This window comes from Moschus berezovskii, chromosome 8 (assembly GCF_049115385.1).
Source record: "Moschus berezovskii isolate FMDL1 chromosome 8, NW_MosBer_1.0, whole genome shotgun sequence".
NCBI lineage: Eukaryota > Metazoa > Chordata > Mammalia > Artiodactyla > Moschidae > Moschus > Moschus berezovskii.
This window is the reverse complement of record NC_142467.1, coordinates 1,875,979-1,888,208: the sequence shown is the minus strand read 5'-3', so window position 1 is coordinate 1,888,208 and position 12,230 is coordinate 1,875,979. Positions and strand designations below refer to the sequence as shown.

Genomic DNA, 12,230 nt, shown 5'->3' with positions numbered 1-12,230 from the left:
CATTCTGTTGTGGATGTCAGTGGCAAACAGATGCTGATTAACCATAGTGTTGAAATATTGACACCTGACTGTCGCAATGAAACGTCACTTTCCTCACCCCCATCGTTTCAGCCTCTGTTATAGATATGGGATCATCCTGGGGGGGATCAGGCTGAAATCCAATCACATCCATGTTTTGGGGTTTTTTTTTGGGGGGTGGGGTGAGTGGTCATTGTTTATCAAGTAAAAATCATAAACTACTGAATCTTATAGTCTGTATTAAAAAAGAATTAAATATATTGTCGTTACTAACTCATTTGACCAATTTATTCATTATTAATTTACAACACTTTCTGATTACTAAACACCTTCAGGCATTACATAAACAATTTCCAATTGAGCATGTCTTCAGGTATTCTGATATAGTACCAAATATCACTTGTAATGATTTTCTTCCTTAGATGGGAAAAAGTGTTGTACTATCACTGAAAAGCAATCTGGAGACTCACGTTACTGCATCTAGAAAGATCTCATATCACGGTTAAAAAAATAATAAAATGCTCAAAACACGAAGCATTTCCGTGAGTCATTTCACACAGGCTGCTAAGTACTGCAGAGTATTACCAAGACTAGCCTTTAATCTCCATGGGGGCCGTAACTGCCATAAATTCTTATTTGCTGTCAAATGTCTTTTGCAAGGGTATTAGAAAAGATAGGAGGTAGGAAATCCTTCCAAGACACCTTACTTTATTTTTTGACCTGATTTTATTGTCATTACCACTTTATGTCTGTTGATAGCTCAAAATGTGCACATTTTACCAGCCCCAGGCAGGATCATGAAGCAGGCTTCATGACGCGTTGGTGTTTGCCCACTCTGCTTTCCCGGGTCTCACTCACATCTCCTCCCAGCAAGCTTCATGCCCCCTGAGCCTAGCTCCTGCTCTCTGTCCAAAACACTTTTTAATGGCTTTAAGGCTATATTCTTAGCAAAGCACAGACCAGCATGATCTACTGATCCACATTCATGGATCGCCCTGTTGCATCTCACAGCTAAAGATCTTCCATGAGACACTGGGCCTGAGCGAGTGAAGCTAAGCCGTGGAGAAAGCAGACTTCCTGAAGGGATCTCCCTCCCACATTGGGCGTGTCCTCCAGGCTCTTTTGCAGGCTCTGAAAGTGCTCAGCTTTGCTTTCTATCGAGTCCACAGACGTGCTTGGTAGGATGACTTGATTCCCCTGTCCTCACTTCTGTTGCTCTGGGCAGAAAACCAAACTACCCTATAGTTTCCCAACTTCAACGCTACTGTCCTGCTGGAAACACACTCCTAGTTTTAAAACCGTTCAGAATTTGTGCATGTGTGTGTAATCTGTCACTCAGTCGGGGCTGACTCTTTGTGATCACATGGATTGTAGCCCTCTGTCCATGGGATTTCCCAGGCAGGAATACTGGAGTGGGTTGTCATTTCCTCCTCCAGGGAACCTTCTCAACCCAGGGATTGAACCTACGTCTCCTGCATTAGCAGGCAGATCCTTTACCACTGAGCCACCTCAGAATTTATGAGTAGTAATCTGTTCTGTTCAGAGAAGGCAATGGCACCCAACTCCAGTACATTTGCCTAGCAAATCCCATAGACAGGGGAGCCTGGTAGGCTGTAGTCCATGGGGTCGCTAAGAGTTGGACATGACTGAGCGACTTCACTTTCCCTTTTCACTTTCATGTGTTGGAGAAGGAAATGGCAACCCACTCCAGTGTTCTTGCCTGGAGAGTCCCAGGGATGGAGGAGCCTGGTGGGCCGCCGTCTATGGGGTCGCACAGAGTCGGACATGACTGAAGCGACTTAGCAGCAGCAGCAGCAATCTGTGCTGTTAATTATGTAAGGGAAGGGTGGATAAAATGGGAGATAGATTTGGTGCTGTGCTGAGCCTGGAGAACTGAGAATCAAATTTTCAGGAATTCTGAGAGTCAACTGACATTCCCTCGGCAACTTCATGTCAGCCACAGGTGGGAATGAGAGGCAACAGACACACATCAGCTGCCCCCTCTCGCCGCCAGCTGCTCTCGGGGAGCCGGGACTGGCGTGTGGCTGCATCTCCCACCATAGGGGAAGCCGTGTCCAGCCCTCCTGCAGCTGCTTTGCTCCCTGTCGTGCCCCTTTGTCTGGCACACGTCACATACTCCGTGTGTGCTGAACAAATAAGCTGGAGACACAAGAGGTGCTCTGCACAGCCTGTCACGTTTGTTTTGGCCTCTCCTGAAACGCCAGAAGCAGCACGGTGCAGTCCTGTCCCCTCCTGGCCCCGCTTCGCCTGCCTAATAGCGGTGGCTGCCTCCCAGCTACTTGCTCTGTGACTTTAACTCCTGCAGCTGGGCGTTACTGTTTGCGCAACTGCTGGATCACACCCATAACCTCATCCATTTAGATCTGTCAGACAGGTTCATGAATATCCCACAGAATATGTTCTTAAAAGGTTAGGGGGAAACAAACAAAGAACTTCAAGTGTTTTAGTCTATTCGGGCTGCTATAATACATTGCCATAGACTGAGTGCTTAGAAACGACAGAAATGGATGTCTCCTGGTTCTCCAGACTAAGTACACAGTCAAGGCACGAGCAGACACGGCGTCTCAGGGGAACCCGCTTCCTGGTCCATAACCTGCCATCTTCTCTCTGTCCTCACACTTGCAAAAGCGGCTAGGGAGCTCTCTTGGGGGTCTCTTTTATGAGGGCACTAATTTTATCCATGAGACTCCCACCCTCATGACATCAGCACCTCCCAAAGGCTCCACCTCCTAGAACCATCACATTGAGGGTTAGGTTTCAACATATGAATTTGGGCAGAAGAAACATTTACTTCTCAACATTAACTTTTCAGAAAACTTGGCTTCCGGGACCGTTTAGCCACACGATCCCTGTGTTGTTTCAGGAGAACATGCAGCTCCCAGGTTATTTAGAGTCTTCATGTAGAAGCAAAAATGTTATTAGTGCTATTATGCCTACCTCAGGGGGTTCATGAGGGATCGAAGAAGGTGATACAAGCACTTCTCCAACCAGAACAGTAGGAGCTAGAAATCGGTGACAGGAAGGAAAATAGGAAAAGCACAAACCTGCAGAAACCAAACAACATTTCAGTAAAAAATTCAAAGGGTCAATGAAGAAATCAGAAAACACCTTGAGACAAATGAAAATAAAAACACAACTTTTCAAAATCTGTGGGACATAACAAAAGCATGCCCAGAGGAAAGTTTATAATGATACAGGCCTTCCTCAAGAAACAAGAAAAATCTCAAATAAATACCTAACCTACTACCTGAAGGAACTAGAAAAAAAGAAAAAACAAAGCCCCAAGCCAGCATAAGGAAGGAAATAATAAAGATCAGAGAGAAACAAATAAAATAGAGACCACAAAACAATAAAGATCAATGAAAGCAAAAGTCGGCTTTTGGGAAAGATAAACAAACTGATAAGCTCTCAGCCAGGCTCAAGAAAGAAAGAAAAGACCCAAATAAACAAACTAAGAAACGAGAGGGGAGAAGTGGAGAAGTAACAACTGATACCACAGAGCATAAAATCGTAAGAGAATATTACACAGTTATATGCAAACAAACTGGACAACTGAGGAAAAACAGATAAAGTTCTAGAACCAGACGATCTTCTAAGACTGAGCCAGGAAGAAACTGACCACTCACTAGTAGTGAGAAGGGATCGGTTAAAACAACAACAAAACAGCCAGCTAACCAGAGTCCAGGACCAGGACCGTCACAGAGGAATTCTACCAAACATATAAAGAAGAGTTAATACCTACAATTCTCAAATTATTCCAGAATACTGAAGAGTAGGAAACACTGCCAAATTCATTCTGCCAGGTAAACATCACTCTGATACCAAAGCCAGAGAAAGGTACTATAAGAAAACTATAGGCCAATATACTGATGAATATAGATGTAAAAATTCTCAAGAAAATGCTAGCAAACCAAATTGAACAGCACATTAAAAGACTCATATCCCATGATCAAGCAGAACTTATTCCTGGGATACAAAAGATGATTCAACACACACAAATTAATAAATGTAATATACTATATCAACAGAATGAAAGATTAAAACTACCGTATTTCCAGCTCTATACTGGGATATTTATATCCCGAAAATAACTGGAAATGTTGTCCACTCTATATCAAGTTCAAAATGCTAGTTTTTGCTAGGAGGTATATTTGACCAGCTGCTTCAAATTCTGTATAAAAAAAGGCCCTACAAAGTTTAATAAAGAACCAAATGGAATGAAAAAAAATTTTGCTTATTTTTAGTAACCAGTTAAGAATTTAAAATCTGAGCTGCCAAAAACTGGTTCCAGAAATTAGGTTTTAGTGTGTCATCAGTTCTCCCAGAAAGGACGCCAGAAATGAACATTGAAGAGTAAAGTTGTATCTTGCATGTTTAAGTGTTTCCGTGTTTATCAAATCACTATTTTTCAACTGATAGAATTCCTGATCCTCTCTCTTGTCAGTGTTTCAGAATCAGTTTTAATCACGATAAGGAAAACTGAACGCTGCATTAAATTCCTGGCTGTGTTTGTCCTTTCTTGCCCTTTTGCATTTGTTTTGGTATTCTCTAGGATTTTTGTCATGCAGAGGATCTTACTCTTGGAAGCACGGCATCAGATGAGTCTTTTTCCTTCAGATGGGCTGTTGCTGATAGAATTCCTGTGCCCCTTACACATATTCTCCACACATAATAACAGGACCAAGGGGCTCTATTAAAGCTCTGGGGACCAGATCATACAACCAGGAGCAGCTGTCTGCACTCGTTCTTCTGACGCAGCCCTCTCCCTCTATAGCAGGACTTGAGTTCATACCAGAGGTGGATTTCAAGGGAAAGATCTTCTGGCCGCATGGTCTTCTCAGAGTTCACTGATGGGCACCATTAATTTGAGGTTATATATACGCAAAAAAAAAAATTATATATTGTGACTCTTGTCAAACTGTACCTTCTGAGAAAATGTAGCCCAAAATATATTTTAAAGGTAATTTTTTAATACCCATCCTCATTTCTATTAGGTCTGAATTTCTTCTATCCTATAGGTATTCAATGTGCCACACAAAGGTCAAAGATTGTACATCTCTGAATTTTATGGCATCTCAATTTTAAAAACTAAATTTCTACACATCAATGGTAAACTAAAAATCTGCAACGCTCCCCTCTATAAATTAAACTCAATTTTTAAAATAGGGAAAAAAATCTCAGAGCAATTAATTCAGGATCTGGTCGCAGTAGGCCTGGATCTGGGTATTTTTCTTTTAAACTTTTGAGGTGATTTTAATGTGCAATGAGAATGTCCAGAGGTTCACACTGGATATATAAAAATCAGAGGAACCAGAGATCAAATTGCCAACATCCGTTGGATCATTGAAAAAGCAAGAGAGCTCCAGAAAAACACCTGCTTCTGCTTCATTGACTATGCCAAAGCCTTTGACTGTGTAGATCACAACAAACTGTGGAAAATTCTGAAAGAGATGGGAATACCAGACCACCTGACCTGCTTCCTGAGAAATCTGTATGCAGGTCAAGAAGCAATAGTTACACCTGGACATGGTACAGCAGACTGGTCCCAAATTGGGAAAGGAGTACATCAAGGCTATTGTCAGCCTGCTTATTTAACTCATACACAGAGTACATCATGAGAAATGCTGGGCTGGAGGAAGCACAAGCTGGAATCAAGATTGCCGGAAGAAATATCAATAACCTCAGATAACAGTGAGAGACTCAATTTTCTTGGGCTCCAAAATCACTGCAGACGGTGACTGCAACCATGAAATTAAAAGACACTTGCTCCTTGGAAGAAAAGCTATGAGCAACCTAGACAGCATATTAAAAAGCAGAGACATTACTTTGCCAACAAAGCTATGTCTTGTCAAGGCTGTGGTTTTTCCAGTTCAGTTCAGTCGCTCAGTCATGTGGCATCAGTTGGATGGCATCACCAACTCAAAGGACATGAGTTTGAGTGAACTCCAGGAGTTGGTGATGGACAGGGAGGCCTGGTGTACTGCAGTCCATGGCGTTGCAAAGAGCCGGGCACAGTTGAGAGACTGGACTGAACTGATAGGACAATCAAAGCTTGTTTAGGTGTAGGGTTTGGGCACTCCTACAATATCCGGACATGGAACAAGAGACTGGTTCCAAATAGGAAAAGGAATACGTCAAGGTTGTATATTGTCACCCTGCTTATTGAACTTACATGCTGAGTGCATCATGAGGAACACTGGGCTGGAAGAAGCACAAGCTGGAATCAAGATTGCTGGGAGAAATATCAATAACCTCAGATATGCAGATGACACCACCCTTATGGCAGAAAGTGAAGAGGAACTCAAAGGCCTCTTGATGAAAGTGAAAGAAGAGAGTGAAAAGTTTGGCTTGAAGCTCAACATTCAGAAAACGAAGATCATGGCATCTGGTCCCATCACTTCATGGGAAATAGATGGGGAAACAGTGGAAACAGTGTCAGACTTCATTTTGGGGGGCTCCAAAATCACTGCGGAGGCTGATTGCAGCCATGAAATTAAAAGACGCTTACTCCTTGGAAGGAAAGTTATGACCAACCTAGATAGTATATTAAAAAGCAGAGACATTACTTTGCCAACAAAGGTCTGTCTAGTCAAGGCTATGGTTTTTCCCGTGGTCATGCATGGATGTGAGAGTTGGACTGTGAAGAAAGCTGATAGCCGAAGAATTGATGCTTTTGAACCACATGTGGTGCTGGAGAAGACTCTTGAGAGTCCCTTGGACTGCAAGGAGATCCAACCAGTCCATTCTAAAGGAGATCAATCCTGGGTGTTTTCATTGGAAGGACTGATGCTAAAGTTGAAACTCCAATACTTTGGCCACCTCATGTGTCGAGTTGACTCACTAATTCCACGCCCTTTTAAGTTCTCCACTCCTCTCCACCTAGACCTATGAAAACTTCGGTGACATATTAGTTTTGAAAGGTATTTATGAAGTTGCCATGACCTCAGAATCTCTCACTCATCCCCTCACAATGAAATTTTGCCTTATTGTGAGATTTTAAAAATGCACACAAAGCTGACTGTCTTGTCCTTAATTTTTTTAATATTTATTTTTAATTGGAGGATAATTGTTTTACTAGTCATGTCCTTTAAGCAGAGAGTAAAATCATTATTTTCACTGCAGTGTAATTAGTTTAAATTTCCCCTTTTTCTTGCTTCACTGTCAGCCACAGAAGTACTTCTGTGTGTACTTTTCGTGACACACTGAGAACTAAGAAGGAAGTGTGCATCTCACACAGGAAGAAGTGAGCATGTTCACAGATCACAAAAAGCATAACTGGCAGTTTCCTGGGCCAACCCAGAAGTGTGGCTTGCAGTGGGAATGACAGAATAGCTTGCATCTCTTCCCTCTGAACCCTACTAGCAGAATGGTTTTCTGAAAGATGACACTGATCATCTCATGTCCTTAATCACAATTTTCCAGTGGTCTTCTGCATGCAGGAAACAGGGCAGCCTCCGCAGCCCACCACTAAACAGCCTTACTCCTCAGGCCCACAGCTGCTAGTGCCAGCCTCCTTTCCCACTACTTATCAGCACTGCCACGTGTAGTCCCCCAGGGAATCCTCCCCTTTCTGCATCACACCCTTCACTGTGCTTTATCCCTGGAGCAACCTCTATCCCATTCAACCAAAATGTGAAATGACCTCTTCCTTTCCAGAAAGTATAAGACTGTGTTCCTACTAGAATAACTATGGGCTTTGGACTCAGACAGATTCACTTTAAAATTCCATGACCTTCAGCAATTTCTTCATTTTTTTAACAACACCACCACCGAAAAGCTACGATAGTAATGCTCTTTGGGGAGGCTGGCCATAGGAGCTGTGAATGCATTGAGATGATCAGTACGCATTTCCTTCCCTTTATCAAAGAGCACCGCTCTCTATTGCGGGGTTTGAAAGCACGTCTTCCTGTTTCTGTAAGATGATAGGGTCCTTGAAAGCAGGGAAGGGTCTTTTCTTAAGTGCATTTAAATATTCTCTAACACTAAGAAGTGTGTTTTGCACTTAGAAAAATGAAAATGAAAGTGTCAGTCACTCAGTCACATCCAACTCTTTGCGACCCATGGACAGTAGCCTGCCAGGATCCTCTAGCCACACAATTTCCCAGGCAAGAATACTGGAGTGGCTTGCCATTCCTTCTCCCTTGCTAAATTCCTGACCCAGGGATAGAACCCATGTTTCCTGCTTGGCAGGAAGATTCTGTACCACAGAGACATTTGGCAAGCCCAATGCATGTAGAAAGTCATCCATAAACATATTTGATGGCAGAATAAGTAAATAAAATTTCTGGCCCTCTGTTGGATAAAAGATAATAGCTTCGAGGAAAATGGGGCCTACAGGATGGTGGAGTAGAAGGACACACGCTAATCATGAATGCAGAGTTCCAAAGAGTAGCAAGGAGAGACAAAAGGACTTCCTCGGTGATCAGTGCAAAGAAATACAGGAAAACAATAGAATGGGAAAGACCAGAGATCTCGTCAAGAAAATTAGAGATACTAAGGGAACATTTCATGCAAAGATGGGCTCAATAAAGGACAGAAATGGTATGGACCTAACAGAAGCAGAAGATATTAAGAAGAGGTGGCAAGAATACACTGAAGAACTGTACAAAAAAGATCTTCACGACCAAGATAGTCACGATAACGTAATCACTGACCTAGAGCCAGACATCCTGGAATGTGAGGTCAAGTGGTCCTTAGGAAGCATCACTCAAAACAAAGCTAGTGGAGGTGATGGAATTCCAGCTGAGTTATTTCAAATCCTAAAAGATGATGCTGTGAAAGTGCTGCACTCAATATGCCAGCAAATTTGGAAAACTCAGCAGTGGCCACAGGACTAGAAAAGGTCAGTTTTCATCCCAATCCCAAAGAAAGGCAATGACAAAAAATGCTCAAACTACTGCACAATTGCACTCATCTCACACGCTATTAAAGTAATGCTCAAAATTCCCCAAGCCAGGCTTCAGCAATATGTGAATTGTGAACTTCCAGATGTTCAAGCTGGATTTAGAAAAGGCAGAGGCACCAGAGATCAAATTGCCAACATGCACTGGATGACTGAAAAAGCAAAAGAGTTCCAGAAGAAATCTGCTTCTGCTTTATTGCCTATGCCAAAGCCTTTGACTGTGTGGATCACAACGAACTGTGGAAAATTCTGAAAGAGATGGGGATACCAGACCACCTTATCTGCTTCCTGAGAAATCTGTATGCAGGTCAAGAAGCAACAGTGAGAACTGGACATGGAACAACAGACTGGTTCAATATCGAGAAAGGAGTATATCAAGACTGCATACTGTCACCATGGTTATTTAACTTCTATGCAGAGAACATCATGAGGAACGCTGGGCTGGAAGAAGCACAAGCTGGAATCAAGATTGCTGGGAGAGAGATCAATAACCTCAGATATGCAGATGACACCACCCTTATAGCAGAAAGTGAAGAGGAACTAAAGAGTCTCTTGATGAAAGTGAAAGAGGAGAGTGAAAAAGTTGGCTTAAAGCTCAACATTCAGAAAACTAAGATCATGGCATCTGGTCCCATCACTTCATGGGAAATAGATGGGGAAACAGTGGAAACAGTGACAGACTTCATTTTCTTAGGCTCCAAAATCACTGTAGATGGTGACTGCAGACATGAAATTAAAATACGCTGGCTCCTTGGAAGAAAAGCTATGACCAACCTAGTTCAGTTCAGTTCAGTTCAGTCGCTCAGTCGTGTCCGACTCTCCGCGACCCCATGAATCACAGCACGCCAGGCCTCCCTGTCCATCACCAACTCCCGGAGTTCACTCAAACTCATGTCCAAAGAGTCGGTGATGCCATCCAGCCATCTCATTCTCGGTCGTCCCCTTCTCCTCCCGCCCCCAACCTTTCCCAGCATCAGAGTCTTTTCCAGTGAGTCAACGTGTCGCATGAGGTGGCCAAAGTATTGCAGTTTCAGCTTTAGCATCAGTCCTTCCAATGAACACCCAGGATTGATCTCCTTTAGAAGGGACTGGTTGGATCTCCTTGCAGTCCAAGGGACTCTCAAGAGTCTTCTCCAACACCACAGTTCAAAAGCATCAATTCTTCAGCGATCAGCTTTCTTCACAGTCCAACTCTCACATCCATGCATGACCAAGGGAAAAACCATAGCCTTGACTAGACGGACCTTGGTTGGCAAAGTAATGTCTCTGTTTTTTAATATGATATCTAGGTTGGTCATAACTTTCCTTCCAAGGAGTAAGCATCTTTTAATTTCATGGCTGCAATCAGCATCTGCAGTGATTTTGGAGCCCAAAAAAATTGTCTGACACTGTTTCCACTGTTTTCCCATCTGTTTCCCATGAAGTGATGGGACCAGATGCCACGATCTTTGTTTTCTGAATGTTGAGCTTCAAGCCAAGCTTTTCACTCTCCTCTTTCACTTTCATCAAGAGGCTTTTGAGTTCCTCTTCACTTTCTGCCATAAGGGTAGTGTCATCTGCATATCTGAGGTTACTGATATTTCTCCCAGCAATCTTGATTCCAGCTTGTGCTTCTTCCAGCCCAGCGTTCCTCATGATGTACTCTGCATATAAGTTAAATAAGCAAGGTGACACTATACAGTCTTGACGTACTCCTTTTCCTATTTGGAACCAGTCTGTTGTTCCATGTACAGTTCTGACTGCTGCTTCCTGACCTGCATACAGGTTTCTCAAGAGACAGGTCAGGTGGTCTGGGATTCCCATCTCTTTCACACTGTTCCACAGTTTATTGTGATCCACACAGTCAAAGGCTTTGGCATAGTCAATGAAGCAGAAATAGATGGTTTTTTGGAACTCTCTTGCTTTCTCCATGATCCAGCAGATACTGGCAATTTGATCTGTGGTGCCTCTGCCTTTTCTAAAACGTGCTTGAACATCTGGGAGTTCACGGTTCACATATTGCTGAAGCCTGGCTTGGAGAATTTTGAGCATGACTTTACTAGCGTGTGAGATGAGTGCAATTGTGCAGTAGTTTGAGCATTCTTTGGCACTGCCTTTCTTTGGGATTGGAATGAAGACTTTTTCCAGTCCTGTGGCCACTGCTGAGTTCTCCAAATTTGCTGGCAAATTGAGTGCAGCACTTTCACAGCATCATCTTTCAAGATTTGAAATAGCTCAATTGGAATTCCATCACCTCCACTAGCTTTGTTCGTAGTGATGCTTTCTAAGGCCCACTTGACTTCACATTCCAAGATGTCTGGCTCTAGGTCAGTGATCACGTTATCGTGACTATCTTGGTCGTGAAGATCTTTTTTGTACAGTTCTTCAGTGTATTCTTGCCACCTCTTCTTAATATCTTCTGCTTCTGTTAGGTCCATACCATCTCTGTCCTTTATCGAGCCCATCTTTGCATGAAATGTTCCCTTGGAATCTCTAATTTTCTTGAAGAGATCTCTTGTTTTTCCTATTCTGTTGTTTTCCTCTATTTCTTTGCACTGATCGCTGAGGAATGCTTTCTTATCTCTCCTTGCTATTCTTTGGAACTCTGCATTCAGATGCTTATATCTTTCCTTTTCTCCTTTGCTTTTCGCTTCTCTTCTTTTCACAGCTATTTGTAAGGCCTTCTCAGACAGCCATTTCGCTCTTTTGCATTTCTTTTCCATGGGGATGGTCTTGGTCCCTGTCTCCTGTACAATGTCACGAACCTCCGTCCAGAGTTCATCAGGCACTCTATCTATCAGATCTAGTCCCTTAAATCTATTTCTCACTTCCACTGCATAATCATAAGGGATTTGATTTAGGTCATATCTGAACGGTCTAGTGGTTTTCCCGACTTTCTTCAATTTCAGTCTGAATTTGGCAATAAGGAGTTCATGATCTGAGCCACAGTCAGCTCCTGGTCTTGTTTTTGCTAACTGTATAGAGCTTCTCCATCTTTGGTTGCAAAGAATATAATCAATCTGATTTCGGTGTTGACCATCTGGTGATGTCCATGTGTAGAGTCTTCTCTTGTGTTGTTGGAAGAGGGTGTTTGCTATGACCAGTGCGTTCTCTTGACAAAACTCTATTAGCCTTTGCCCTGCTTCATTCCGTGCTCCAAGGCCAAATTTGCCTGTCACTCCAGGTGTTTCTTGACTTCCTACTTTTGCATTCCAGTCCCCTATAATGAAAAGGACATCTCTTTTGGGTGTTAGTTCTAAAAGGTCTTGTAGGTCTTCATAGAACCGATTAACTTCAGCTTCTTCAGCAT

At 42.8% G+C, this 12,230-nt stretch overlaps 1 protein-coding gene across 1 annotated transcript in view; it reads right to left on the bottom strand.

Moving 5' to 3' along the window:
- The window catches only part of LOC129558805 (uncharacterized), a 169,069-nt gene that overhangs the window by 105,446 nt on the left and 51,393 nt on the right, over nt 1-12,230 (bottom strand). The gene's annotated exons all lie outside the window — the stretch shown is intronic.